This window comes from Ursus arctos, unplaced genomic scaffold (genome assembly GCF_023065955.2).
Source record: "Ursus arctos isolate Adak ecotype North America unplaced genomic scaffold, UrsArc2.0 scaffold_27, whole genome shotgun sequence".
Taxonomy (NCBI): domain Eukaryota; kingdom Metazoa; phylum Chordata; class Mammalia; order Carnivora; family Ursidae; genus Ursus; species Ursus arctos.
This window is the reverse complement of record NW_026622952.1, coordinates 19,091,666-19,118,068: the sequence shown is the minus strand read 5'-3', so window position 1 is coordinate 19,118,068 and position 26,403 is coordinate 19,091,666. Positions and strand designations below refer to the sequence as shown.

The following is a 26,403-nucleotide window of genomic DNA, read 5'->3' as shown; positions in this document are numbered from 1 at the left end:
TGTTCAAAACACTTATCACAAGGCAAATTTATTGTGCATATGTATGTGTTTACTTAGTTTCATTTGTTTCTGTCACAAAAGGAAATGTCCATGGGACAGGGACCATGACAGTCATGCGTATAAATTATATCCTCACTACTTAGCACAGTGCTGAAAAAAAGCATTTGCTAGGTATTTATTGATTGGTTAAATAAATTTTCATAATAAATCATATTAGCTTGTTTATTTACCTCATGTGGAAATGCCTTGTAAATCACAGAATGGTTTATGTAGGGAGGTATATAGAATATAAGATGTTTGCCTGGAAATTCTCATTTAGAATATTTAACCTTGGTTAACTGTTTACTTTTATCACTAATTTAGCACTTAACAGTGAAATAATTTATTGAAGGATATTACCCCTTGCCTTAGGAACCTGCATATTGGGCTTCTGTCACCATTGCATCAGACAAATAACTTACAGCTGCATAAATTTTCATTTTTACGATCTAAAACATAAGCAGGGTGATTATTTACAAACTGTCCATCCATTCATTTAAGTATTAATTGAGTGCTCACTATGTATGCTGTCATGTTCTAGAGGTTTGGGATATTTCAGTGATCAAAACTGAATAATACCTGCCCTCATGGAGCTTTGAATCCAGGTAAAAAAATTCTGTGAAAATCTCTCCCAATACCACCCTCACGATCTAGGTGGTATGTCACTTCTATGTCAATGTAAATACACAAGTGTATTTTTTATATATAAGCTATATAAAAACTCTTTCAAGACGAGGATTTGAGATTTGTGATTTGGAGATGCATAGAAAGACTTTATAGGCTTTTTTCCTAAAGCTGATTTGTACCACATCTGACTAGATACAAAGCACTGGGTAAAGAAGTGTACACACACATACACACACACACCCCGTGTGCACACACTTTCTTTTAAAAGTGGGTTTTGATACTATGTGTAAACTAAGATGTGATTTTTTAAAAATTAATTTTCCACATTTAGAAGAATACTTTCATTCTGCTAAGTGAGACCTGGTTGTACAAATTTCATTCTCTGTCTTTCTTACCACAACTCATTTCTTTGTGCCACAAATCAAGAGTGTTATTTATACAATTTCAAAAAATATATCTAGTCCTTTTTCCATAGGTATTTCTATGCTGCAGTAATCCATCTTTGAAAATATCTAATGTATTTTAAATTAATTCCATCTATCCTTTTGAGCAATGTGTTCAAATTCTGTTTATAGTATAGGTCATAGACTAAGGACTGCATGCAAATATATTCAGTAAAGATACTGCACAAAGAACAGGGTTCTAAAAGCAGACAAAGATTCTATTTTAGGGTGGTAGAATTAATTACACGTAACTCATGCATTTAAAAGGGGGGCTTTGAATCCAATAAAATTAATATGAATGCAAGAAACAGCAAAAGCCTATAAAGTAACTTGCAGTTCAAAACACCATAAAAATACACTCTTTGCTAGTTACTGGGTAATACATTTTAATTCAGATTGTTTTAATATTTTTATGAAATAACATAAACAGTTAATGTTTAGATTTTTAAAAGTTGATGACAATGTATGCTTTTATTTGCTTTGTAAATCTAAATTTCTTTGAACTATAGCATAAAAAAGCATAACCATTAACATTGTGTAATTTCAGGACTATGTAAGTTTATTAAAATAATTATAGCCTTACTAAATATTTTAAGATGAGAGAATTGTCCATTATAAAAGGCAATACGAATTTCATCTAATTTAGTAGAGAGATAGACTTGAGTTAGAAGTGAAAAATCTAATCATTATATGTCTTTGTTTACAATTCTATCTACTTTTCCCTTATTGTAACCACAAAAATAAGGTTCTCCCCCTGGCATTCATCCCTTTTCCTCCCATGAGTCCACTAAATTTCCCCTCAGAATTAAATATTCATATCTAGATTAAAACTTTACTATGATAAAAATAACAATCTTTTTACTAAAACTCGAAGCATATAGCTACCGGGGGTAATGAACAATTCTCTATGCTGTATCCACGTGGACATTAATATATTATTATGTTATACTGAATTGTTAAAATATAACTAGGTAAGCTGAATGACAACAAGTAACTATTGGGGTGCCTGACGCCCAATCAGGAAGAGCATGTAACCCTTGCTCTGGGGGTCGTGAGTTTGAGCCCACCTTGGGTGCAGAGATTAAATAAAAAAAGAAACAAACAAACTTAAAGAAAATAAGTTACTATTTTTGTTAAACAAAAGGTAACGCATGCAAGTGCATCATCTTTACTGAAAAATCACAGTATGGTTTCTGCATTATATATCAGGAGAGTGACATCTCTGGGGCTTAGAACCATGGCTCATGCATGACCTTTTATATAACACCAACTCGGTACTAATTCAAATATATGTATGTGATAAAAGCATACATGATAAAAATGGTAGTAACATCCAAAGAAGATAGAATCCTCAGCAATCTGTAAATCCAATACTAAGTAAATTTTTAGTTAAAAATTAGTACCAAGAAATTACCTCTTTCCAAAAAAAAGACTGACATTTAAGAATGCTTTATGTCTCCTTTCTTGTGTTCATCTCTCCAAAGGTCTATATGTAAGAAAATAATTTCCACTAAGAAATCATTGCTTTCCACTCTCTGCTCTACATTTCCTTCTTAGAGTCCTTTGTCTTATATTCCTGTATTCCAAGACTTTGAAGGCTAGTGTTTAATTTCAGATATTAAAAAAAAAAACATAGTAGTACTCTCTTATAGCTTATTCTTGCTGAGGACATCAAGGGGAGATTTACTTGGTAGTATTGACTCATGCAGGAGGAATAAGACATATAAATTATGTGTTAGGGTAAGTAAGTAGGTGGCATATTATTCTGCACAATATAGTAATATAAATATCTTTTCTTTTTGGAGAAAAAAAAACCCTTCATCTTTTTATTCAAATATCTGTCCTCCATTACCAGGAAATTTCCTGGCAGGTGTATCACGGTGTTCTGGAGTTGCCCTGCATCTTGGCTCTAACTCTAGGAAACCTATCTGCCTTCTTACCTACTCTTGAGAAAGCAGGTGGGAGACTCAGGGAGAAAAGCAATGGTACCATGAAGTGGGCCTGAAAGCCCCTGTTTATGATTCTTTCATGCACAAATTCTTTATGCCAAGGGCCTGATTGAAACCTTGCTAATGGATTTAGAAAAATAATGCAATACATCCTTCTTATTTCAATGTTTTTGTCAGAGGCACTGCGAGTGAATAAGGTAAAAAAAAAAAAAGATTCCTGTCTTCTCATTTTTATTGTGTCCACCTTTGTTTATCTTACATATTTACTGATCACCTACAATGTGTCCAGCTCTTTGCTAGTTACGGGATTAAAAAACAGAAACACGGTGACAAACTTTCTTTTCTTATGGAGTTCATAACCTACCACATAAAGCTAGACAAGTAACTACATAAATAAAAAAAAAGAACAAGAACAAAAAAACCCCCAGAGAATGTTAATAGTAGTAAGCTGTTGTAATAGAGACTTTTCTCACAAAGTGTATGTTATACTGATGAGAAGATAACAGTTTTGTATACATATAAGGTGTTGTGTGTATATGAGGCACTTCATTCTTTCTTTCACACGTATTAAGTTGTAAGTAGTGGTCACCGGAGCAGCAGCTAGTGCCTACTGGCACTTACCCATGCCAGACTCTGTTCTAAACACTTCACGTGTATGAGCTCGTCCACTTAGTAGCTTAAAATAAAACCACCCAAGAAAGAACCAAGAAATAAACTGGTTGCAAGACAGACAGTGCACCCTGTTTGAGTTCAAGTCGTGAATCTGCCAAACACTTTCTGCTTCACTTGGTAAGTCACTCAACATCTCTGTACCATGATTGCTGCATCTGCAACTAGGGTAATAGTACATAATTTGTGGGCTTTTTATAAGGAATTAATGAGATGATATATACAAAATGCTTACATTAGTAGCTAGCCTTTGCTAAAGGCACAATTAATGCTTTGTTTTTATTATTTATTCCTCACTGTAATTATAGTATTCTACTAATAACAGTAACTAGTAAACTCCAGCAAAGAAAGTATAAGTCACTTGCTCTAAATCACACAGGTAAAAAATGACAGAGCAAATGTTTGAGCCCAGCAATTTGGGTCCAGAATCTCCTTCATCAATCACCATGAGATACTGCCTCTCTGGTGGTGATTCAATTCTAGGCTTTCTACAATGTCAGATCAAAATGTGAATATAAATTTAAAAAGTGAAGAAAATATAATTTAAAATTAAACACTGCAGTCTCTAAAAGGACAATCTGATACATACATCTTAGAATATAAGATGTGACCTCCACACTGCCATCATCCACGTTTCGGTAAGAGTCTGGTTCATTTTGTTTCATTTTGTTTTCTCAGATTCTAAAGCAAGAGTATATACCTGAACTGCCCTCTTATTTTCGAATGTATCACCTGCGCTACTTGCTATCCTGAAAGAGAACATAATTAATGGTCTGTATTGTTTGGTGTAAGTGGCATGCGTTTGGCATGTCATTTCTTGAATTTATACAGTTTGACCTGAGTTTTTGCAGGTGAGGTTTCTTATCCTCAGTCACCGAAATTATACAACTTTGCAGAAAACTTACACCACCCCCCAAACTCTCTATCTTCCTTTTCCTCAATATTCAATCAGCTATGTTAGAAGTGTCTCTTAAATATACCCTTTCGTGTCTTTCCTGTGACCAGTCCTGTAACAGACTCATAACTCACATCACAACAATCCGTTTCTCCTTACATTGATTCTTCGTATCCAGTGTTATTTTTCTAAAACATTTTTTAAAAATATTGGCATGCTCAAATTAAAACAGAATGAACTAAAACATTTATTGATTCCTCATTCCCAGCTTGGAAAAAATTCACGTTCATAACATACAAGGTACTTTATAATATGATCCAATTCTGCTTCGTAGCTCTATTTCATGCCATTTCACCATTCAAGAATGACCCAGATTTCCCATGTTTCTGAAAACATGCTACTTCTGTGCCTTCTCATCTTCTGTTCCCCACGCCTGAAATTCTTATCTACATCTCCGTAACTGGCAAAATTATATTTTTCAAGTTCCAGCTCAACATTGCATCATTTCTGAAGCATTCCTGCTCCTCCAGCATTAAACTTCACCTCCCACTCTCCAGTTCTTCAATCAGTGCTGATGTCCATCATGGTACTTGTCACGAGATTTTTGCTTTGCTCTGTTTTGATCATTCCTTTGTTTATATCTTCCATTAGACTGGACTGGCCTGAAAGCACAGGTGTTGTCATTTCCTTTACACAGGCAGCCTTTTGAAAACATAGTTTGTGTCACACTCGGCACCTAGTTCATGTTCAATAAATGTCTGCTGAGTGAATGAATTGAACTGAGCACATTTACAACACAATCCACTCAGGCTACCTGCGTTTACCTGGATTGTGTTCAGGCCACACAGAACTTATCAAGCTTTTGCCTTTCTTTCTTTCTTTCTTTCTTTCTTTCTTTCTTTCTTTCTTTCTTTCTTTCTTTCTTTCTTTCTTTCTTTTTTGCCCAGAGCAAGGTTTCTAAAAGACCATGGAAGTGTAACAAGTCATATCACATTATGATGTGATTTATAGTCATCCTCTCTCTGCACAAGGCAGACTTCATTCCTTTCCCTAAGTGTTTGATCCACTTAAGAAGCTGAAAACAGGTAATATTTTAATTCTTTGGTTAAGGAAACAATTACTTGAAATTTTATTTCTTTCAGAATGCAAAGCATTTAACTGTTGAAATTTGTATTTTAAAGGTAGAAGAAGTATTGATTATGAAAAGGAATCTATCTATAGATGTTAAAGTGACCTCCTCAAATTCTCAGTGCTCACATTTTAACCTGAATGTGAAATAGTGAAGGGGAGAGAGCGTGTATTCACCAATCAGCTTTTCTGTGTCTCTATTTCAACACTTTTATTGAGAATTCCTCATTTTCATTAGTTTTTTGTTATAAATTATGAAGTCACAGAGGTCATTATAAGGAATATCTTGTGAGAATGACCTATGGCTTCTGATGGCCCTTCTGGCTCCTTCCTGCCTCTCTAAGGCTACATAGTAAACCTAGTAGTCTAGACATACTCCCCCTGAGGGTCTCCTTATCCCAATTGCTATTGATGAATGTGTCTTCAGAATAATGCCACAGGGAGCAGTTTTGCACACAGAGTTCCATTTACAGGGAATCTTTGGCAATCTGCCACTTCCTATTATCATTTAAACTGCTTCAACCCAAGCTTTACCCATGGATTGGCTTAGATAACAAGTGCTTCTTGAATCAGTATCCTAAAAGGGAAAAGTATTATATCTACCTAAAGTAATAAAGATCCAGATCAATGAAAGGGCACTGTTGCTTTAACCAGATGACATTAAATTCCCGGGGATGCATCCTTTCCTCTCAGGTCACACTCGCTGTACCAGGAAAATGGTTTCTTCTTTCCATCTCTTTCTTGAGTTGCCACTTTGCTCCTCCAGCTACCCCTTCAGTCTTTCTTCAGGCTGATCTTGCCCTCACAGTAGTTTGAAGGTGCCAGCCTGTTCACTCTCTGCCTAACCAGGAGCCTGAATGACGTACACCCCACTGAGGGGGTAAAGGAGACCGGATGCTGTTCCATGGAGGACATAAATTGTGCTCACTTCGATGGGCAGAAAGAAACTTTAGAGTGTATGTAAATATTTTCTGTTTCACCAGTTCATATGCCGTAAAATATTAACAGAGTTAATTCTTTTAAATCATTTATTTATATGGAACAAGGAACCAGTTAAGTTTTTCTAGAAATGAAACTATCCAATGGGGAATGGGTAGGTGTTTCAGAACAAGCACCGTACAAAGCCTCTCTTACTTCTTCTGTAATAAAATGCTACAGGGTATGCCACATGTGTAATTGTATAGGGAACAGACTTTATCTTCTATAAATGCAAGAGATGAGGAAAAATAGAGAGTTAAGCAAGGAGCTAAGTCTCAATTAAATTATTTTTCTTTTACCTTGCTTGAAATTGGCACTAGAGAGGGATGCTCGGGTGGCTCAGTGAGTTAAACACCGACTCTTGATTTCAGCTCAAGTCATGATCTCCGGGGTCATGGGATCAAGCCCCACATTGGGCTCTGTGCTTGGTGTGGAGTCTGCTTGGGATTCTCTCTCTCTGTCCCTCTGCTCCTCCCCCAACTCACGCTCTCCCTCTCCCTCTCTCTGAAATAAGTAAATAAAATCTTTTTTAAAAAAGATACTGGCAGTAGAGAAAGGATAAGAAATCTGTGGAATCTAAAATTTAAAAATTGCAGCACACTTAAAAAATTCACCTTTCTCAGATAAAAGGTATGTAACTTTCCAAGAAATGCTTTGTTAAGGAAGGGAATAAGGATGGAGAAGTTAAAAGAAAAATCATTTATTGGATTATTTCCTATAGAAATATCTTCACTTATATTAGTTAAGTTTCTTCTAGTTAAAATCAGCAACAGTAACAGCAGCAACAGCAAATCTTTCTCTTAAAATCTAGTTGGCTGATGAAGCACTTTAAGTATCTGAAATATCAGGATCAACTTTTTAATTGAGTGTGTGTGTGTGTGTGTGTGTGCGCGCATCTATGCTGCTGTTGATTTTCTGCAGAAACAGTGAGGGAAATCAGAAATATTATGATTATGACAAACATTTTTCCATAGTGACAAAAGATAGTGGGATGACAAAATAAGTAATAAGAAAAACAATCGGTTATAAAATTAAATAAGTGCAACAGGGTCATAGTACCTGTGATGGTTATTTTCATGTATCAACTTAATGGGGCCATGGGGTACCCAGATATTTGGTTAAACATTATACTGGGTGTGTCTGTCAGGGTGTTTTTTAATGAGATTAAAATTAAAGTTGGTAGACTGAATAAAGCAGATTGCCCTCCCCAGTGTGGGTTCACCTGATCCATCACATCAAAGACCTGAATAGAACAAAAGGGTGGGTAAGAGAATTTGCTCTCTCTGCCTGAATGTCTTTGAAATGGAACATCAGCATTCTGCTATCTGACTCAAACTCAGACTGGACTTTATACCACCAGCTCTTCTGGTTCTCAGATCTTTGGACTTGGACTAGAACTATACCATTGGTTCTCCTGGGTTCTGACTGCAGATTCAGGGACATCTCAGCATCCATAACTATGTGGGCCAATTCCTTATAATAAATATGTAATTATATATAATGTTATATATATAATTTAGAGAGAGAAAACCTATATATAGATTATAATTTTTGTATAGATAATTTTTGTATTTGAGTTAACCCATGAGAACCTATATATAGATTCTCTGGGGAACCCAGACTAATACAGTACCCATCTTAATTACTAAAGGAACATGGTAAAAATATGTATATGAATATTAAGCAACAAACTGACCCTACAGATAGCATTTATTGTGGTTGTATGATTATGATTTTCTATACTTTGAAGCATTTTGCTAATTATGGTTATACCTGTGCTATATTTGATAAGACAACTGTGCAAACACACACACACACAGACACACACACATGAATAAATCCTCCCTCAATTTGTGTAATCATTACTTTGAAAACCAATAGCAATTTTCATCCTTTCTTTGTCAACTAAATAAAAAGGGTAGAAAGTATCACTGGCATTACTTTTTCAAAGGACTACAGCACTTTCAAATTTCTGACATTTTTTTTTCATGTTAAGGTAACATAAGGAATAATTCTTGGTCTCTTAATAGGAAAATCTAATGATGACATGTTTGGGGGTTAGAAGAAATGTAAAATTAATTATATTTTTAGCTATATAAAAATGGTTACTATAGCATCTGTGGTCAGCAAACATTTAGGAACATTTAGAATATGTCAGACCAATTAGCATATGACATGACTAGAGAAATTATTCTAACCTGATGCTTAGAAATTTGTTATGCTCATACAAATCATCTGAGGATCTTTCTACATGCAGACCGAGTGAAGCCTGAGATTCTTCATGCCTAACAAGCTCCCAAGTGATATCATGGTACTGGTCTACAGATGACTAAATAGTATGGGATCTGTTTGGCTGAGGTGTAGGAATAGAGAGCTAGAAGCTTCTTCATCTGCAGTGTGGCCCATAGATCAAGCAGAAAATTACAGCTGTCTCAAAAAATTATTTTTGAACTAGTCCCCATAGCATGGCAAGCCTACGTTTAACCCACAGATTTATAAATTAGGATGTGTTTTGCTCTCTACTTCCCAGCCTCCATGGAAAAGACTGCTCACTAACCCATGACACTTTTTCCCGTGCACACGGCAGTCAGGCTACATGTTCTAGTCTTTCCTGTAAGTGTGATAGGGCTGCACAACCAACAATGACAAAGTTGTCATCAGAGAAATATGGGCCGAAGTGATATAAGATATTTGCAGGACTCGACTACAAAAGCCTGCAAGCCACATGCTAAACTTCTCCATCTGACGCCCCAGGTGTTGCGGAACAACACATGAAGAAAACCTAGGTCTCTAAATGTCTGTGTGGGTCTAAGACACCAGTCCTACCAACACCACCAGATTGTGAGGTAAAGGATAGTTTTTGTACTTGAATTAATCCATGAGATACCAGTTATTTATTAACAGAGTGTGCTTGTTCTGATACAATACCCTTCGTTCTCTTCTATAAGGAGGTGACTGTCCCAGGGTGTCTACCCAAGGTCTCCTCACTGCAGTGCCCTGTGCAAGTCCTCTCTTCCTGTCTTAAATTTGCTCCATATTCCTCTCCTTTAATAATCATACTGACATTTCTCATAACATGGATATACTTTCAGAACGTTATGATGCTACAGATTGAACTGTTAAATGATATACTTAACGGTGATGATATTTAACAATGTATTCTTCTCTTAGGAGTAATTAAACAAATTGGCTTCATCTAAAGGAGAGATCAGCAAACTTTTTCTTAAAGGGATAGATAGTAAATACTTAGGACTCTATAGACCATGCAGTAGCTGCTGTAACTATTCAACTCTGCTTCTCTAGCTCAAAAGTAGCCACAAGCAAAACATGAATGAACACGTCTGTATTGCAATAAAATCTTATTTAAAAAAAAAGGCAGACATTTGCAAGCACAGTTTACTGACTTCTAGTCTAAAGAATGAATCTCTGATGGATTTCAGATTTCAAAGTTACAGCAACTATGCACCCAACATTTTTCAAAATAATGCTAATATAATGATTTTATTTTTTGAATGATTTTTAAATAAATATAGTGTTAACTTGATATGCATTTTTAAATATAAGAATTCACATAAAAAGAATTTAAAAAGTATTTATGATAAATCTAGGTATAAATTTCACTTTATAAAACTCTGCTTAGGATACTTAATTCTAGAAACTTATGACTCCTGTCTTTTATCAGTTTTGCAAAAACAGTCATCCATTATCCGTTTAATAGTGCCTCTACTTCATTCTTTACATCCTTTCCATGCAGAATTTCCCTTAGATAATGGAATCTACGTTCTTTCATTCTATCTATATGCCTTCTTAACTCTGTCTCCTATTTCCCATCTCCCTATCTCTGTGCTACCTTATAGTTTAGGACTTCCGCCCTTGTGTGTGTACTCCTCCCTTCATCTGTTAAACTATCCACTGAGTTAGCAATTCACTGATACATCTCTTACTAAGAAAAATGGCTATTTTTTCATACCCGACTGGTCAATTATATTTGTTTATGTTATTTTTATTTGTTCTCTTATTCCAGTTTGTTTTTTAAACATTATTATAATAATCTGAAAATTCTAATTGCTGAAGTAATTTAGAGGTCTAAGTTAGTGAATCATTGTTTGTGTTGAATTTCTGTTGTGTTGGCCCATTGCCGGCTTGCTTCTTTTTATTGTTTGTTGTTTATCTCATGGTCAACATGCAAGAATTTCCAGGAGCCTGGATTAAGGAAGCATCCTTCTGGAGAACATTTGTATTTGCTCCTGCAAGGCACTGGAGGACAGTGCCTATCTGGGAAGATATGAATTCGAAAGGATAGGACAACGTTTACGAATTCTCAAAGGATACAGTATTTGTAACCATAATGGCCTGATGTTTTTTACGCTATTCAGCTGGTTCTAGGTATTGTTAATTATCATTATGGGAAACTCTGATTTCGATTTTCACATCCTGCTATTTTTTCAACTCTCTCTCTCTCTCTCTTTTTCTTTTTGACTTATGGTTTTTCCATTATGTTTTTCAAATGAAAAAATTCAATTATATACATCTAGGTTGTCAGTGGGAATTTATTTGAGAATAGAGAATCTGAGAATTTACTAGAAGTCAAAGTTCTCATTACATGCCATTTTTACATAAAAAATAAACTTACTATTCAACAATATATAAAAGAAGCTTAAAGTATAGAGATGAGGGTTGAGAAAAAAATAAATGTAAAATAAAGTATGCTTATTTTAAGGATAAAGTAGTGAGTGACCTGAAGTTAGACAAGTTGAGTACCTGGAAACATCAGATACTTCTAAAAAGGAAGTATGCATGTGTGTACGTGCTCCTGTATGAAGGAACGATGTTTGCAAATTCAGAGTTTATAAATTGCCAGATCGCAAGTGAAGTCGTATGCAACTATGATACTTTGCTATATGATAATCAGAGCACATACTTGTTCATCTTGGTTACTAGTTAGTCTAACCCTTAAAAATATTTTAATAATATTTCCTAGAAAGACTGGTGGAATTCACATATGAAGAAAGGAAACTTTATCTGTGTCTCAAAGTTGATCCATAATGCAAGAAGTATTTTTTAAATCACAGAAAAAGAAAACGTGTTTTGCAGAGTAAGCTATCTGTATTAAGCCTATAGAAAGAGCTAAAAACTTCTAAATGTAATAGATTAATCAATTAAATATTAGTGAATATTGGACTTAAAGGGATTTTTCTATTAAAGCACAGAATTTGTGATATGAGAAATCAGTGAACTCTATGGATTTTTGGAGTCATTTTTACACATAAAAAGTATTACAGTTTTTCTGAATTGTGCTATTTTCCATAAAAAAATAAAAGACACATGCCATCTGAAGAGCAAACACACGGAGGAGCAAAACATAAAATACTACACTTTCATTAAGATGGTACTTCTTCCAAAAAGATATTAAGTGTGTTATAAACTTAAACACAATGTTAAATTGGGCCCTAAAATTTATAAACAGAATTAAAGGGCTTTTAAAACTGGAGAAATAAATGTGTCTAGACACATCTTGTTGCAACAAGCTTATTGCTAGAATTGAACCCTGAATTATACTGTGACTTTTTTTCTAGCAGTTAAGGCAAAATAAAAATGTTACGTTATAAAATTGTCATTGCCTGATAAAAGTAAGCAGAGAAATATTTAGGGAGAAATATTTTCCCTTAATATTAGTATTTAATCTCTCTCTAAGAAATTTAAATATGCTCATTTAGAGCATTTGTTTCCAAATTCAGGCAAATCAAATAGTGTACTGTGCTGTCTTCCCTGAGGCCTGCCTGACCGAACGCTGTCTGGAGCTAGACGTTGAACACTAAGGAAGAAGCCAGAATTTCTACTTTGTCAAACAATAAATGAAGCAGTAGAAATGAATGAATGAAGAGTGTTAAAAACAAAACAAAACACAGGTTTTAAAATTGAATCCAGCTGTTAAATTTTGTTTAATCTCCCACTATTGTTATGTCAAAAATAATATATTAGTTTAGTACCCATTAAAGATTTATATTAATAACACATAAGATTAAAAAGATTTTCTGTTTCATTGTTTCTGCCAAATATATTTATGAATAAAATGAATGTGTATACTTACAATTTTAGAAAATGAAAGATAAAATTTACTTTTTTATCTGTATGAGGAATTTGTAATGCCTGAAATTCATTATCCTAAATATGAATGATCAACTTAATAAAGCTGTAGAGAGTGTAGGGGGTTTATCTATATTAATATCTATTTACATTTTGCATTGTAAAAGTCTTCACAATTAAGTAACTATGAATCTGCAAAAAGTTAAAAATAACTTCCTCATCTTTGAAGTGAAGTACTGAACTAAATTTACAAGAATCGCATAATGAGTTCCGATTATCTCTCCAACTATAGCTGGTTTTGCTCCCTCTTCCAATGGGCGTGGAGATGGGGGAGGCATCTAATATGACACTATGTGTCTCGGAACTAGTTCGAGTAATTTTCCCCTCTTCTTGCCTCCTCCTAATCTTTGAACCCCAGGTCATCATACCACATAATCCAAAACTCATGCCTTCATTCCTGGAAGTTTCCATTTCTTGATTCACTCACTATCATTCTCTCCCATCATTTCAGTCATAATTCTTAGTGATTTTAGCTCCCACAGAGATGATATTTTGATATTCTGAACTCCTGATTCTTGCTTTATCCTCCCATGATCTTGTCATACACCCTTCATTAGCCTCTCTCGTGGTCATACTAAGACTGTCATTATTAATAACTGCAACTCTTCTGTTAAGGTCCACCTCAAGCACACCACACTTGTTCTTTCAGCTTACTTGTTCTAGCACCTGACACCAGGTTAAAAAGAATTCTTCTGGACTTAGGTAAATTAAGATTACTATTCAACTGATGAAAAAAAATTATATTACAAATTTGCTTTATCATCATCAAAAGGAAAAAAAAGACAAATTAATCAGACATCCTTACCACAATTAAAAATTTTAAAAAGAATGCAAAACCAAGAAGAATTTGTAGAAACTTTCAGAAATATTTTTCTTAATGATATAGGTAATCCCTACCACCACCACCCAGTGGGGTAACTTATTGCTAGAATGAAAAGGGTTCAGCGTGAGATACAGTCTACTTCTGCTGTGTAATGCATGAATTGAGAAACTTGTTCACATACATGAGTAGGTAGAAATAAAGCAATTCGGTATACAAATGTTACTTATTTTTTGAAGTCGATCCCAAAAAAGTCCCATCACACTGATTTATCATCAACATTATAACTGAAAATACTCAGGTACACCTTCAATTTTGCAATAAAGAACTAATCAGAAACCAACTAACTTGCAAAATATTGTTACCCAGCCAGCAGAATTATTAGAGATCCCTCTTTTCAAGGGATGCCCTTTAGATGCCTAAAAGTCTCTACTAAAACTAATTAAATGGTTTTTTATATCATATTCTCCCTGCAAGAGTTTGTGTAATCCTACATTCTTTGGAACACGTTGGTGAAGTTAATAGATGGTTGAAGCGTGTGATAAATACAATGCTCCTATTTTATCACATGCTACAGTTACATTTTTATCATAACCTTGGAGCCAAATATTTGCTTTATTCTATTTGTGAAAATGTCTACCATATAACCTAAGAAAGATATGAGAGATACATATGTGAGACATGGATTTTGCCATACAATCATTGGCAATATTAAATAAGGTGCCATAAATGTTCCTTATTGTGACTCTCTTTGAGTTTCTATTATCAGACTCTCCTTTAAAAAGATACATTCAGGGGCACCTGGGTGGTTCAGCTGGTTAAGTCTCCAACTCTTGATTTTGGCTCAGGTCATGATCTCTGCTCAGGGCCATGGGATTGAGCCCTGCGTTGGGCTCTGTGCTCAGCGTGGAGTCTGGTTGTCGCCCTACCTCTGCGTTTCCCCCTGACTGTGTGCACTCTCTCTCTCTCTCAAATAAATAAAATCTTTAAAAAATAATAAAAAGATACATTCAATAACAGTAGTTAGGAGGTAGTAGTCAGGGAGATCCCTACATGGAACTTGTTAGCACTCTAGCCACACCATTCTATAAGGTAACAGAGCTCATAATATACCAGCTCCTAAGATAACTCACCTCATGCTTTATGTAACATCCCTCTATAAGTCCTACCATGAGTTTTGACACCCAGTTTGTGAATCTTTCTTTCTCTTTTCTTTTTTGATTCCTTGAAAGTTTTTTAATCCTAAAACAATGAACTTTAGAGAAAGATAAAACCCATATTTTCATGTAAGGAACACCTGGTTTTGCTTTCACTGGACGCCTCTTATCCATCAGATGAGAATCCCTAAGTTTTCACACTGCCAAGTTAACCTTACTGTCTGCTTGTCTTATTTCTCAATCACAGGAATCTACCCACAGAGGGCAAACTTGAATTGTCGTCCTTCCAGGCTTACATCAGAAGCTGTGCCATCAAACTGATATTTACTTCTACTACAGTCTTATTGAGAGGAATATTTAGAGAAGATTGCTTGAAAGCTATGTTCTTCTGACTACTCTTTATGTGAGGATTTAGTTGGGCATATATAGAAAATTAATCCTGCGTCAGTCCCTCTCAAGCATCAATTTAACTCCATTTAAAAACAGTTCTCATAATTTTTATCAGGGACACAATATCAAACCATATTAAGCATGTTTCTGTTTTTCCTGAAACTATTTTCACAACATTTACTATTTTGCTCCATGATCTTCTTATGAAATTCTATATAACAAACTTATTTGGCCGTTTATGCTAAGACCTTTGTTTTCTTTAAATAACAGGTTATATTCCTTTACTTTGGAAACTAAAATCATGTAACCATGTTTTTCTTTTTTCTTTTTATTCTTGAAGTCAAAATGGAAGCTGTAGGATAAAAACTGTACAAGGATAGACTTTATTTTTTTCTGAACTTGTCCTACTTTTAGTCTTAATTTTTCTAGTGCTGCCTTTTTTGGTATTATTGTTTATATGTTGCTACACTTTTGCATATTTGTTATTTTGATTATACCTTATGGATTGAATAAGGCATAAATAGAAAAACAAAGTAATGCATCATAGTATAAATCATGTTAATATGCATATGCATATATTTAACATGAGATAATAAATGCTGTGATAATTTAAATTGATACCAAGCAATGCTGGAAGTCTAGATTTAAATACAGATAGACAGACATAGATTAAGGATAGATAGATATATCTACATATTCAAGATCAATAAAAAGAGAACTTGCTTCAATATCTTTTAAACAATGAAATGGTTGAGGATTTTGATAGCTGTTTGAAATAAGAACCTTGTAGACAATTTGGTTGAACCTAGGCTTTTATTTATTTTTATTTTTTAAAAAGATTTATTTATTTATTTGAGAGAGAGAGAGAGAAAGAGAGAGAGCAGGAGTAGGGGAGGGGCAGAGGGAGAAGGGGAGGGAGAGAAGCTGACGTCCTGCTGAGTGTGGAGCCCCATGTGGGGTTTGATCTCAATCTCATGACCCTGCAATCATGTCCTGATCTGAAACAAAGAGTCAGCTGCTTAACCTACTGAGCCACCTAGATGCCCTGAAGCTAGGCTTTTAAACTATAAAACATCCAAAGTAGTGAGGCTGTGTTATTTAAAAAAAGTACCACTAATTACTAGATCCCACATTATATTTTTGAAAGGATTACCTTATATCATAGCAGGGAATATGGATATTAAGCAATCCTTTACATATCTTAAGATAACTTAAGCAAAATCCTATTTTGTCTACATATGAAGATTACAATGGAAATAATTAAAAAGTAGGCATGTTCTTGTAAGGAAGAACAGGACATTTTTTCTTTTAATTTGGAGTTTCTCTGGACACCAAAGTTAACAATTAATAACTTAGGCTGGATATTTCATTATAAATATGGAGCAGTGCATTAGTTCTCTGTACACTGAAATCTTCTACACATCCTGTCTACATCCCTAATCTCCTGGGAATCTTCTAATTATGCATTAAAACAAAGTCAAAATCACACTGAAAAGATAGTTCAGAACCTTAGACTAACTCTAGAGATCCACTGCACATTCTGAATGAGTCAAGGTTAGCTAACAGGTGACAGATTAACACTAGGTTCACAGGTTATAGGTCCAGTAAATTAACAGACAGGATAGAAAGAAACATATCACAAGGCTTACTACTTCTGCAAATAAACCAAGTGCTGAGATTATATCAACTAATAAACAGCATTCAAAAATCAACTAAATACTGTGATAGTGAGTTCTTACAGAGTGCATTCAATATAACATAAAATAATGTAAATGTTTCACTGGATCAATGTGATATGCTTGTGATTAGTTAATCTGCAAGCAGGGAAAATAGGCATTAAACTAGTTTCCACATGTTCGGGTTGTTTAGACAAACTTTTGTGATCTTCAAGTGTGAGAATTATGTGCAGCATGATAGAAGTAAATGAGAAATAGGTCAGTTCATAGAAACTATTGCAGTGACATGTCTTTGCCTTCTTCATGCTGGCAATCTACCTTCTAAAAATCATTAGACATTCTAAATAATGCAGCATAATGCAAAGGCAGAGAGCAGGTTTTTAACCTTACAAAATGTTCAATAAGCAGCCTAACCATCATCATGACATATACTTGGCTGCATCTTTGTGTTTGATTCCAGAATATGCTAAAACTCTACCTTCTATACTTTAGTCATTTATGTTATGAAGAGACATTTAGTCTTATGTAACCTGCAGTATATGAATTTGAAATACTACATTTTATAAAGCAAATGCAATTTTCAGTTTGTCATGGGGTACTCCAATTATACTATATATAAAAGATATACTGAGTTTATTAAAAGGATACATGAATAGAAGTAGCCCCACAGAAATGTTTAAGCAAAAGGCAAACTACGTTCCTTCAGAAAACAAAGACACATTTTATAAGATGAAATTTCACTAAATTCTTAAGCTGTCAGGTATCTTGCTCAAGCAGAATTGGATTCCCTCACCTCTAACACATAGCCAACCGAGCTGGTACCTGAAATGAGTGGAATGATACTTAGTAAAATATTTAAAGAAGAAGGTCCTTCTCCAAACAAATAGGTTTAATAAATTTTTAAGACAAATAAATATTTTGATAGTTTATGTTATTATTAAAGAGTGACTTAATGTAAATATTTCTTTGGAAGTTAAGGTCATATAGGTCATAGATATAGAGATAGATATAGATTAACTGAAGGTCTATAATGAGTTTACTCCCTTAAAAAGTTTTACTGAACATAAAATGTTATCACCCTCTGTAGAACAATGCAAAGCCGATCTGCTCCCTTGGATCAGTGCCAAGTATAAGCTGCCTATTTGGACTAACTAGATGTTTTATAGTTTTTCTTAAATTTACTTGTCAATATATTGACCACAGTGTAATTCCGAGAATATCAAATCAGCAATCTAAGGCTCAAAAAAGAATGATCAAACCCTTCTCAAGTTGAGTATTCACCCCTGGATAGAGTAACACTCTGAACAAATTGTTGAATAAATTATTCAGTTTCATGGGGGTACAGATTCTTTCTTTAGGGTATACAAAAAATACAATAAAAGTCAACAAGAAATTTTGAAGACTGTCAAAGAAGTCAGTTAGCTCCCAGAAGGGGAAAGCAAAAGTAGTATAAAAAAATCACTGAATTTTCGGGGTAAAAATACTCCTGAAAGATGTTATTGTTGAACACATTGAAATAAAAAAAAAAAAAGAAGTACATTATTTGTAACCTAGTCCTACCCTAATCAATTGAAGCATGATGAAAGAGGCACCTAGAGAAAGGAGAGGATACAGTTTTTGAGAGAATTCAACCTGTGACAGCATTACTCCTTGGCTGATCACGTGGTTATCAATTAGTAGAAGTCTAAACTAAGTTCATTATCTTAACCATGAATTGAATGAACCTCCATTTTTTTTTGATAAAGTCATTGGTAATTTAAAAATATATGAAAATAGGCTAAAAAATGAAAAAGTTTTTCTCTTAAATATTAAATAAGCATTTCCTGAAGAATAAGAAGACAGATTCATTTGGGAAATGCTCCACATGAAAACATGAATATTTTTTCCTTTAGTTTTGTTTTCATTATTGTGCTTTGTGTCTAATGGAAGTGGTGGTATTCCTAAACACTACATAGCACTCGTAATAATAATAGCATTTTGAAACTTTCCTTAAACCAACTGTAGAATGCAAATAAAAATGTGGTGGTTTAGGAGAGAACAACACAGAAGGGCACGGTACTATGTTTTACACCTCCGAAAAGACATAAAAATCATTAAGAATACTACTGTGAAGATTTGTATTTTGAAATGTCTGTGTCCTATCTCTGACAGTGTCCATTCATAAGAGAAGAAAAGGATTTTTTTTTATGTCAATGTCCAAGTACTAGGAACTTAAGATAGCCTTTCTTCCTTATCCCAAATCATCAAAACTATCCTATTTTAAAAAACTTTAGCCTTGGGGCACCTAACTCTTGGTTTTGGCTCAGGTCGTCATCTAAGGGTGGTAAGATCTCCCTCTTCCTCTGCCCCTCCCGCTTGTGCTCTCTCTCTCTCTCTCAAAAATAAATAAATATTTTAAAAAATAAAATAAAAATAAAGAATATAAAAATAAATAATAATTTAGTCTTAAATTTTAAAATTTAAAAAATTTTGCATTAGGGAGTCTGATTCTAAGTGGTACTTTTAAGACAGCTCTCAGAATACCCCAGAAGAGACACATAGGCCAGCAAGAGTATAATGGAATTAGGTTGGACCACTATATATCTATTTAAACCCCCATCCCAGGCTATTTCATCTGACTCCTTTTGGGTGCCAACCTTGAATACCTAGTATGACTCTGAAAACCAAAGCCTACTGCAGTAGGCTCTTGGTATCCTCAGTTCTGACACACATTTTGGGTTTATATCATATTTATAGAACACATCAGGTCAACATAAAGTTGAAAGAATTTATGTGCCTGCCTCATTTCCTTTTTTAAAGATGATTAAACAATTATTTCTTTCCTAGAAGTGGCTGAAATTCAAATACAAAAGGGTCCTATTTATTTTTTGGCCAGTCCTAATACTATCTAGTCCTTGTTGGTCTTACAATCCTTGAAAAGGGCTAAAGAAAATGCAAAAGTTTGAAATACTGCCAGTTTTTATAAATTGAACCAAAATATAATGATCCATTACCAGGGGACAGAGACTATTGCCATATAATTATAACAGGCATGGTCCTAGTCTGTGAGGGTATTATATTTTGGTAAGACATTAATGGGAGAGAGTGGAAAAAGTACAATGAGTGGAAATGAGTTCAACAGAATGAGTACAATAGAGTGGAAAAAATACAATGTTTTACCAAGTTCTGTAGAAGCACTAAAGTGATTCACCTAATAACACACAAGGGCATTAAGGAAGGTTTTCTTCAAGACACGGTGTTCGCACTGAATGCTAAATAATGTGTAGGAGGTAGCCAGGAGAATGTGTGGACTCAAGAAGAAATGGACATTTGTGGTAGTGGAAAGAGACCAAGCAAAGCCAGAAGAAGAAGAATAAAATGGAGAATGAAATACATTCAGTTCCACACAATGTTCTAGAGAAGTCTATGAGGTGAAACTAGTGAAGAGCGGGGAAATCATGGGGGAAATGAGCTTGTATCTTATCCTAAGCAAATATGAGTCACTTGAAACCTTTCTAGTTGTCTATGGTCAAAGCAACTAATAGCAAAATTTACGATGTCTGAGGAGGTGAGTTAAAAATGAAATGAATTATGAGTAAACCTCAGAACACAGTTGTGGCATAGACCGGTGATTATGAAGAGAATACTAGATCTATGATATTACAGTCACTGAAAGCGGTGTAGGGAAGATATTGAACAACAGAATATAAAGATCCAGACTGAGCTTCTCTCAGTGACTATCTAAATGGCTTTTGTGGAGGGACTTAGAAAAAAAATGAAATTGGGGGCCCTGGGTGGCTCAGTTGTTAAGCCTCTGCCTTCGGCTCAGGGCGTGATCCCGGAGTCCTAGGATCGAGCCCCACATCGGGCTCCCTGCTCCTCTAGGAGCCTGCTTCTTCCTCTCCCACTCCCCCTGCTTGTATTCCCTCTCCTGCTGTGTCTCTCTCTGTCAAATAAATAAATAAAATCTTAAGAAAAAAAAAGAAAAAAAATGAATTGAAGTGAGTTCCTAAAGCTTAAAGGCTTATGGAGCATACTTTATGTTTTGTTTTAAAATGTTTTTGTTTTCTTATTTAATTTGAATTTTAATGGGTGTGTTAAACAATGCCCCCTTAACCCTTCCCATTTTCCAGGTAATTTTGATAATTTTTAGTACCTTATAGATCTGAGCAATATCCTTGACAGTAGGCATACTGAGTACATGTGTCCATCAAGTGTCAGTCCCAATGCTAAGTAGTTCTGAGAAGGTATTACATTTCATAAGATGATAAAAGACCTCAAAATGAATATAAGATCAATGAGCAAAAGCTCATGGGAAAAGAACAGTGAACATGAGCATTGTCATTATATTTTATTCATTCAGTCTGCCTAATAGTGCTACTGCTCCATATTATAGGATGAGTTTTGCTGATATTTTGATAGGAAAAGTGCTACTGAACTGGAAAAAGATGACTTGATAGAGAGTTTAAGCTACATAAGCCATTTCCATTGTGTTGCCTAGAGTTTGTCCATTATTGAAATCATTTAGTTTCATGATGCTGTTATGCATAATACGGTTAATTTCCTCAGTGTTTGCTGCTATGACAGATTTTTTGTTGTCACTGTTTTACTCCTGCTGCTTCAAGGAGGCCATGATGATACTGAGGAGCAATGAGACTAACGATGGGACATATGTAAAAGCTCTTCAGGGCCTCAGTTTACTCCTCTGTAGAGTGAAGAGGTTGGGTTCATTGACCTAAAATATTTCCATTTTAATTGTTACATATATTTAAGGGTTTTCCATGGCTTTTATTTACATATTCATTTTGTATTTACATCATATTCTCGCCAGAAGTGTAGTTTTTCTCTTCTTCATTTTTCTTATACCTGATGCTAGGAAAATTAAATTTAGTCTATTCAAAAATTGTTCAACTCAGGCACTGGAGGAGATAATGCTAAGTGAAATAAGTCAAGCAGAGAAAGACAACTATCATATGATTTCTCTCATCTATGGAACATAAGAACTAGGATGATCGGTAGGGGAAGAAAGGGATAAAGAAAGGGGGGGTAATCAGAAGGGGGAATGAAACATGAGAGACTATGGACTATGAGAAACAAACTGAGGACTTCAGAGGGGAGGGGGGTGGGGGAATGGGATAGACCGGTGATGGGTAGTAAGGAGGGCACGTATTGCATGGTGCACTGGGTGTTATACACAACTAATGAATCATTGAGCCTTACATCGGAAACCGGGGATGTACTGTATGGTGACTAACATAATATAATAAAAAATCATTAAAAAAAATAATAAAAAAATAAAAAAATAAAAAAAAATTGTTCAACTCAGCATTTAAAAACATAAAATTTTATACATATATGAAATAAAGTTATAGCCTGATTTCCTCTAACTTGAAAGTTTTGGGAAATTACATGTACTGTTCATATTTCAGATTTACTAAAATTACAGTAGTTAATATCTACTATGATACTTCAAAAAATTTTAGTGATAAAATAGAATTACAAAAATAAAAACAATAAAAGCACAATATTGGGATTGGTGTAGACAATACATAGAGAAATTGCATAATATATTTCTTCAAATATTTGCTATAATCCAGTACAAAGTTATTGCAATCACTAAAAATTTGCAGATAGCCTCTCATAATGCATTTTTGACCTAATAATTAAGGTTAGGAATAGTATTTTAACAAGTGTCAGTTATATATCATACTTGCAAAACCCATAAATTTTATCATTGGCTTCTCAATTACCATAAGACAAATAAATACATTTTTTCTTTATGGTTATATATTTGTATTTTTAGATGTGAGGAAGTTGTAGAACAAAGATTATTAAATTAATACTGTATACACATTTGCATTTATTACTCTTGTTCATTTTTTTAAAAGATTTATTTATTTTAGAGACAGAGAGAGAATACACTCAAGTGGGGGAAGGGGCAGAGGGAAAGAATCTCAAGCAGACTCCCTGCTGAGCACGGAGCCCAACTCAGGCTAGATCTCACCGGGGAGATCACCACCTAAGCTGAAACCAAGAGTGAGATGCTTAATTTAGCCACTCAGGTGCCCCTCTTGTTCATTCTTTAATCAGTAGTTATGTAATTAAAAATTCTTACAATAAACATTCTTATTTGAATGCTTGAGGTATATTAAATACTAGAATGCAACATTTAACTATAATCTAATGAGTAGAATGTGCTTAATTAACTTCATTATAATATGTCTGTTTATTTCAAATTATTGAGTATATATGTTAAGTATATTTACAGGTTTGCATAACTTATACAATGTAAATAGGAAATAAAAAATAAAAGGGTGAAAAGGGTATTAAAACAATAATTACACATAATTCAACTCTTTTATCATTAACACAATTCTGAAAATTTTGTGCTTGTATATTTTCTATGAATATAGTCACAGATTACGTGATTTCTTTTCATAATGATGGGGTTAATTAATCTACAGTAGAAATCAGTTTAAGGTTTTACCATAGCATTATACTGTAAAGACTGTCAAACTTCAATTACTATTTGAGAATATGATTTTAACAGTTCAAAAATCTTTTATCACAATATATTAATTTAATCAATAATTATGTTGTTGGATATTAAAGGCTTTCCACTTTTCGGTATTCGAAGTAATTCTGGTATAAATATTCTTACCCTGTAATTACTGAGTAAATATGTATTTCTTCAAGATAAATTTCCAGAAATAGAATCATATTGGCTTCCTTGTCTTCATACTATTTTTGATTATTTCTAAACTAGGTATTCCATTAGAAATACATGCAGACCCCAGAGGATCGTCCAGAGCTGCTGCGTGTTTACATAGTCCACAAGGTGATTCTGATGCACCCTCCTTAGCATAACTAAACATTCAGTTTCAACTTTCAGATGATCTCCGTGACATAGATTGCCTTTGGGTCATTGATCTCTCTGACAGAGAAATTTCTGACGATACTGTAGCAAGTTCTTTAAGTCAAAAATCCTGGAGGACAAGGTGTGACAACCATTATTGTGTGAACGTCACCATCCCCAGTGCAGATACAGATTATGTCTAATGAGTAGAAGGTTATCTGACTGGAGACACAGCAACCCTGGAGCCAGCCAAGGTTTGACAAGGTCGGCAATCTTCAAACATTTTTGCTTGGATATCCCTCAAGGAAAGATGTCCTTTCTCATACACATTTAGTTGAGATTTAAATATTTAACTATACCTTAATAAGTCTTCTTTGCTAACAGGAAAATAAAAGTAATAAACATTTTATAAGGTAAAATAAAATGAAGATTGGCTGTAAGTGGAATAAATATTTGATGATTTTTCATAAAAGTTCATATTTTCTTTCAAATAAAGACTAAATCTGAAAGTAATCATGTTAAATTTTGTGTTTTTTTAAGTATTTTGAGAAATGAGATTGTCCTGAAAAATATTCCAGTGACATTTTAAAACCTATATTGCTTCCATTTATATTTATTTATTTATTTATTTATTTATTTATTTAAAGGTTTTTATTTGTTTATTTATTTGACAGAGACAGGCAGCAAGAGAGGGAACACAAGCAGGGGGAGTGGGAGAGGAAGCAGGCTCCTGCTGGGATCACGCCCTGAGCCGAGGGCAGACGCTTAACGACTGCGCCACCCAGGCGCCCCATATATTGCTTCCATTTAAAACCTATATTGCTTCCATTTTTCTGAATCTGGAACATCCTGATAGGGACCAAGCTTCAGGCTACACAGAAATAATTATAACAAAAGAAAAGACAGGAAGCCAAATGGGTTTAAGGTGTTTTGATTAGTCAATTAAAAATGTTTCCCTAAAACAGTATGTCAAATTATCCCTTTGCTTACTGTCTGAGGAAGGGTTTTTATAACTTCTAGGCACTATGTCAGCTAAAATTGGGTTGTATGAGGACTGTGCTTTCTTCTGTAAAGTGGAAAAAAGGCTACTGCGAATGAAGGCTTTATAATTTATAAGGTGGTTTCATGAGAAATCATAAGTGGAAGCTGACTATCTAATAACTGAAAATTTTAAGATAATTTGGAATCAGATTTCTTAGAAATCCTTCATGTATCACCAGGATCATCTATACTTTGAAAACTTTCAGGGGAGATGAATTTCATTCACCACTGCCTGTTTAATATGAAGTGGTCAATATAAACATTAATATACGATAATGTTCTCTCCATGAAGACATGTAGATAATTCCATATCCAGCAAGGTCAGAAAAAATACTCTGAGCAGATGCCTCGTTTAAGGAACATAGAAGACTCAGAAATACAGCTCTATCAGAGGGGGAGTTTGGAATTGCCATTTTACTTCAGAATTGGAGCAAACCTGAGACTCACGTCCCTTTTACACCACAGCTTTTTCTTTAACTTCCTATATGATTGTCCAGTTTATAAACTGATTCTGCCCAGTGTTCTGCTAAGGATGAAACAGACAGATCAGCCTGCTTATCTGGATTTAGATACCTTGGCTTGCTCTTTCAAGCACCGGGTCTCCTTTTTCCCTCCTAGAACCTCAGATCTCTAAGGGATCTTAGACAAATGCTGCTTAGAACAATTGCTGCTACCAGCAGTCTTCCAATTCTGCATCTCTTTTTGTAAATCTGACATTGAGAAGCCAGTTAAACTTTTCCATTTTCATTTTTTTAAAGTATGGTCTTGAGGTAATTCCCATGGGCTGATGGAGGATTTTTCATGTCGTGCATACTTCATCTACCAGTGCCTTCGATGAAACTTTGACAGCTGAATTATATAAATTCCATTTTAAGGAGAGTCAAAGTAGAGTCAAAATGTCACAGTTTGCCTGAGACAGTCCCAATTTGCACTACTGTTCTGCATAGTCACCAGTGTTCTGGTAAAGGTTTAATAAGGGCTCTCCAAAACTGAAAGCCTTGATGTGGAGCATTTGGCGATTTCTGTGGTGTAAATGATCCTACGCTGGATGATTCCAAACTACCAACATGACGGCATTGAACTTGGACTTGTACTGAATGTACACAATTATCTCTTTTTCTTTTCTAGGTTTAATCGACAAATAACATTTAATATATTTAAAGCCCACAATGGGATGACTCAATATACATATACAGTGTGAAAGGATTCCCACAATGAAGTTCATTAGCAAATCCATCATCTCACATAATTACCTTTTTTGTTGCTGTTATTGAGAATGCTTAAGATTCACTCCCTTCGTGAATTTCAATTATACAACACAGCATTATCAACTACAGTCACCATGCTCTGCATTCTTCAGAATTTATTCACCTTGTAACTGAAAGTTTGTAGCCTTTTATCAAACTTTCCCAATCTACTGGATCCTCCCGCCAGGCACTGGCAACCCACTTCTGTATCAGGGGTTTGACTTTTTTGTTGTTACTTACATCCCTTGTATAAAGGACACTACCCACTATTTGTTTTTCTCGGTCTGGCTTCTTAGTACAATGCCTTCCAGGTTCATCCATATTGCTGCAAATGTCAGGAATCCCCCCCGCCTTTTTTCTTA

The 26,403-nt window shown here is 34.5% G+C and overlaps 1 protein-coding gene across 1 annotated transcript in view; it reads right to left on the bottom strand.

Moving 5' to 3' along the window:
• The window catches only part of SGCZ (sarcoglycan zeta), a 1,051,274-nt gene that overhangs the window by 106,862 nt on the left and 918,009 nt on the right, over positions 1–26,403 (bottom strand). The window lies entirely within an intron of this gene.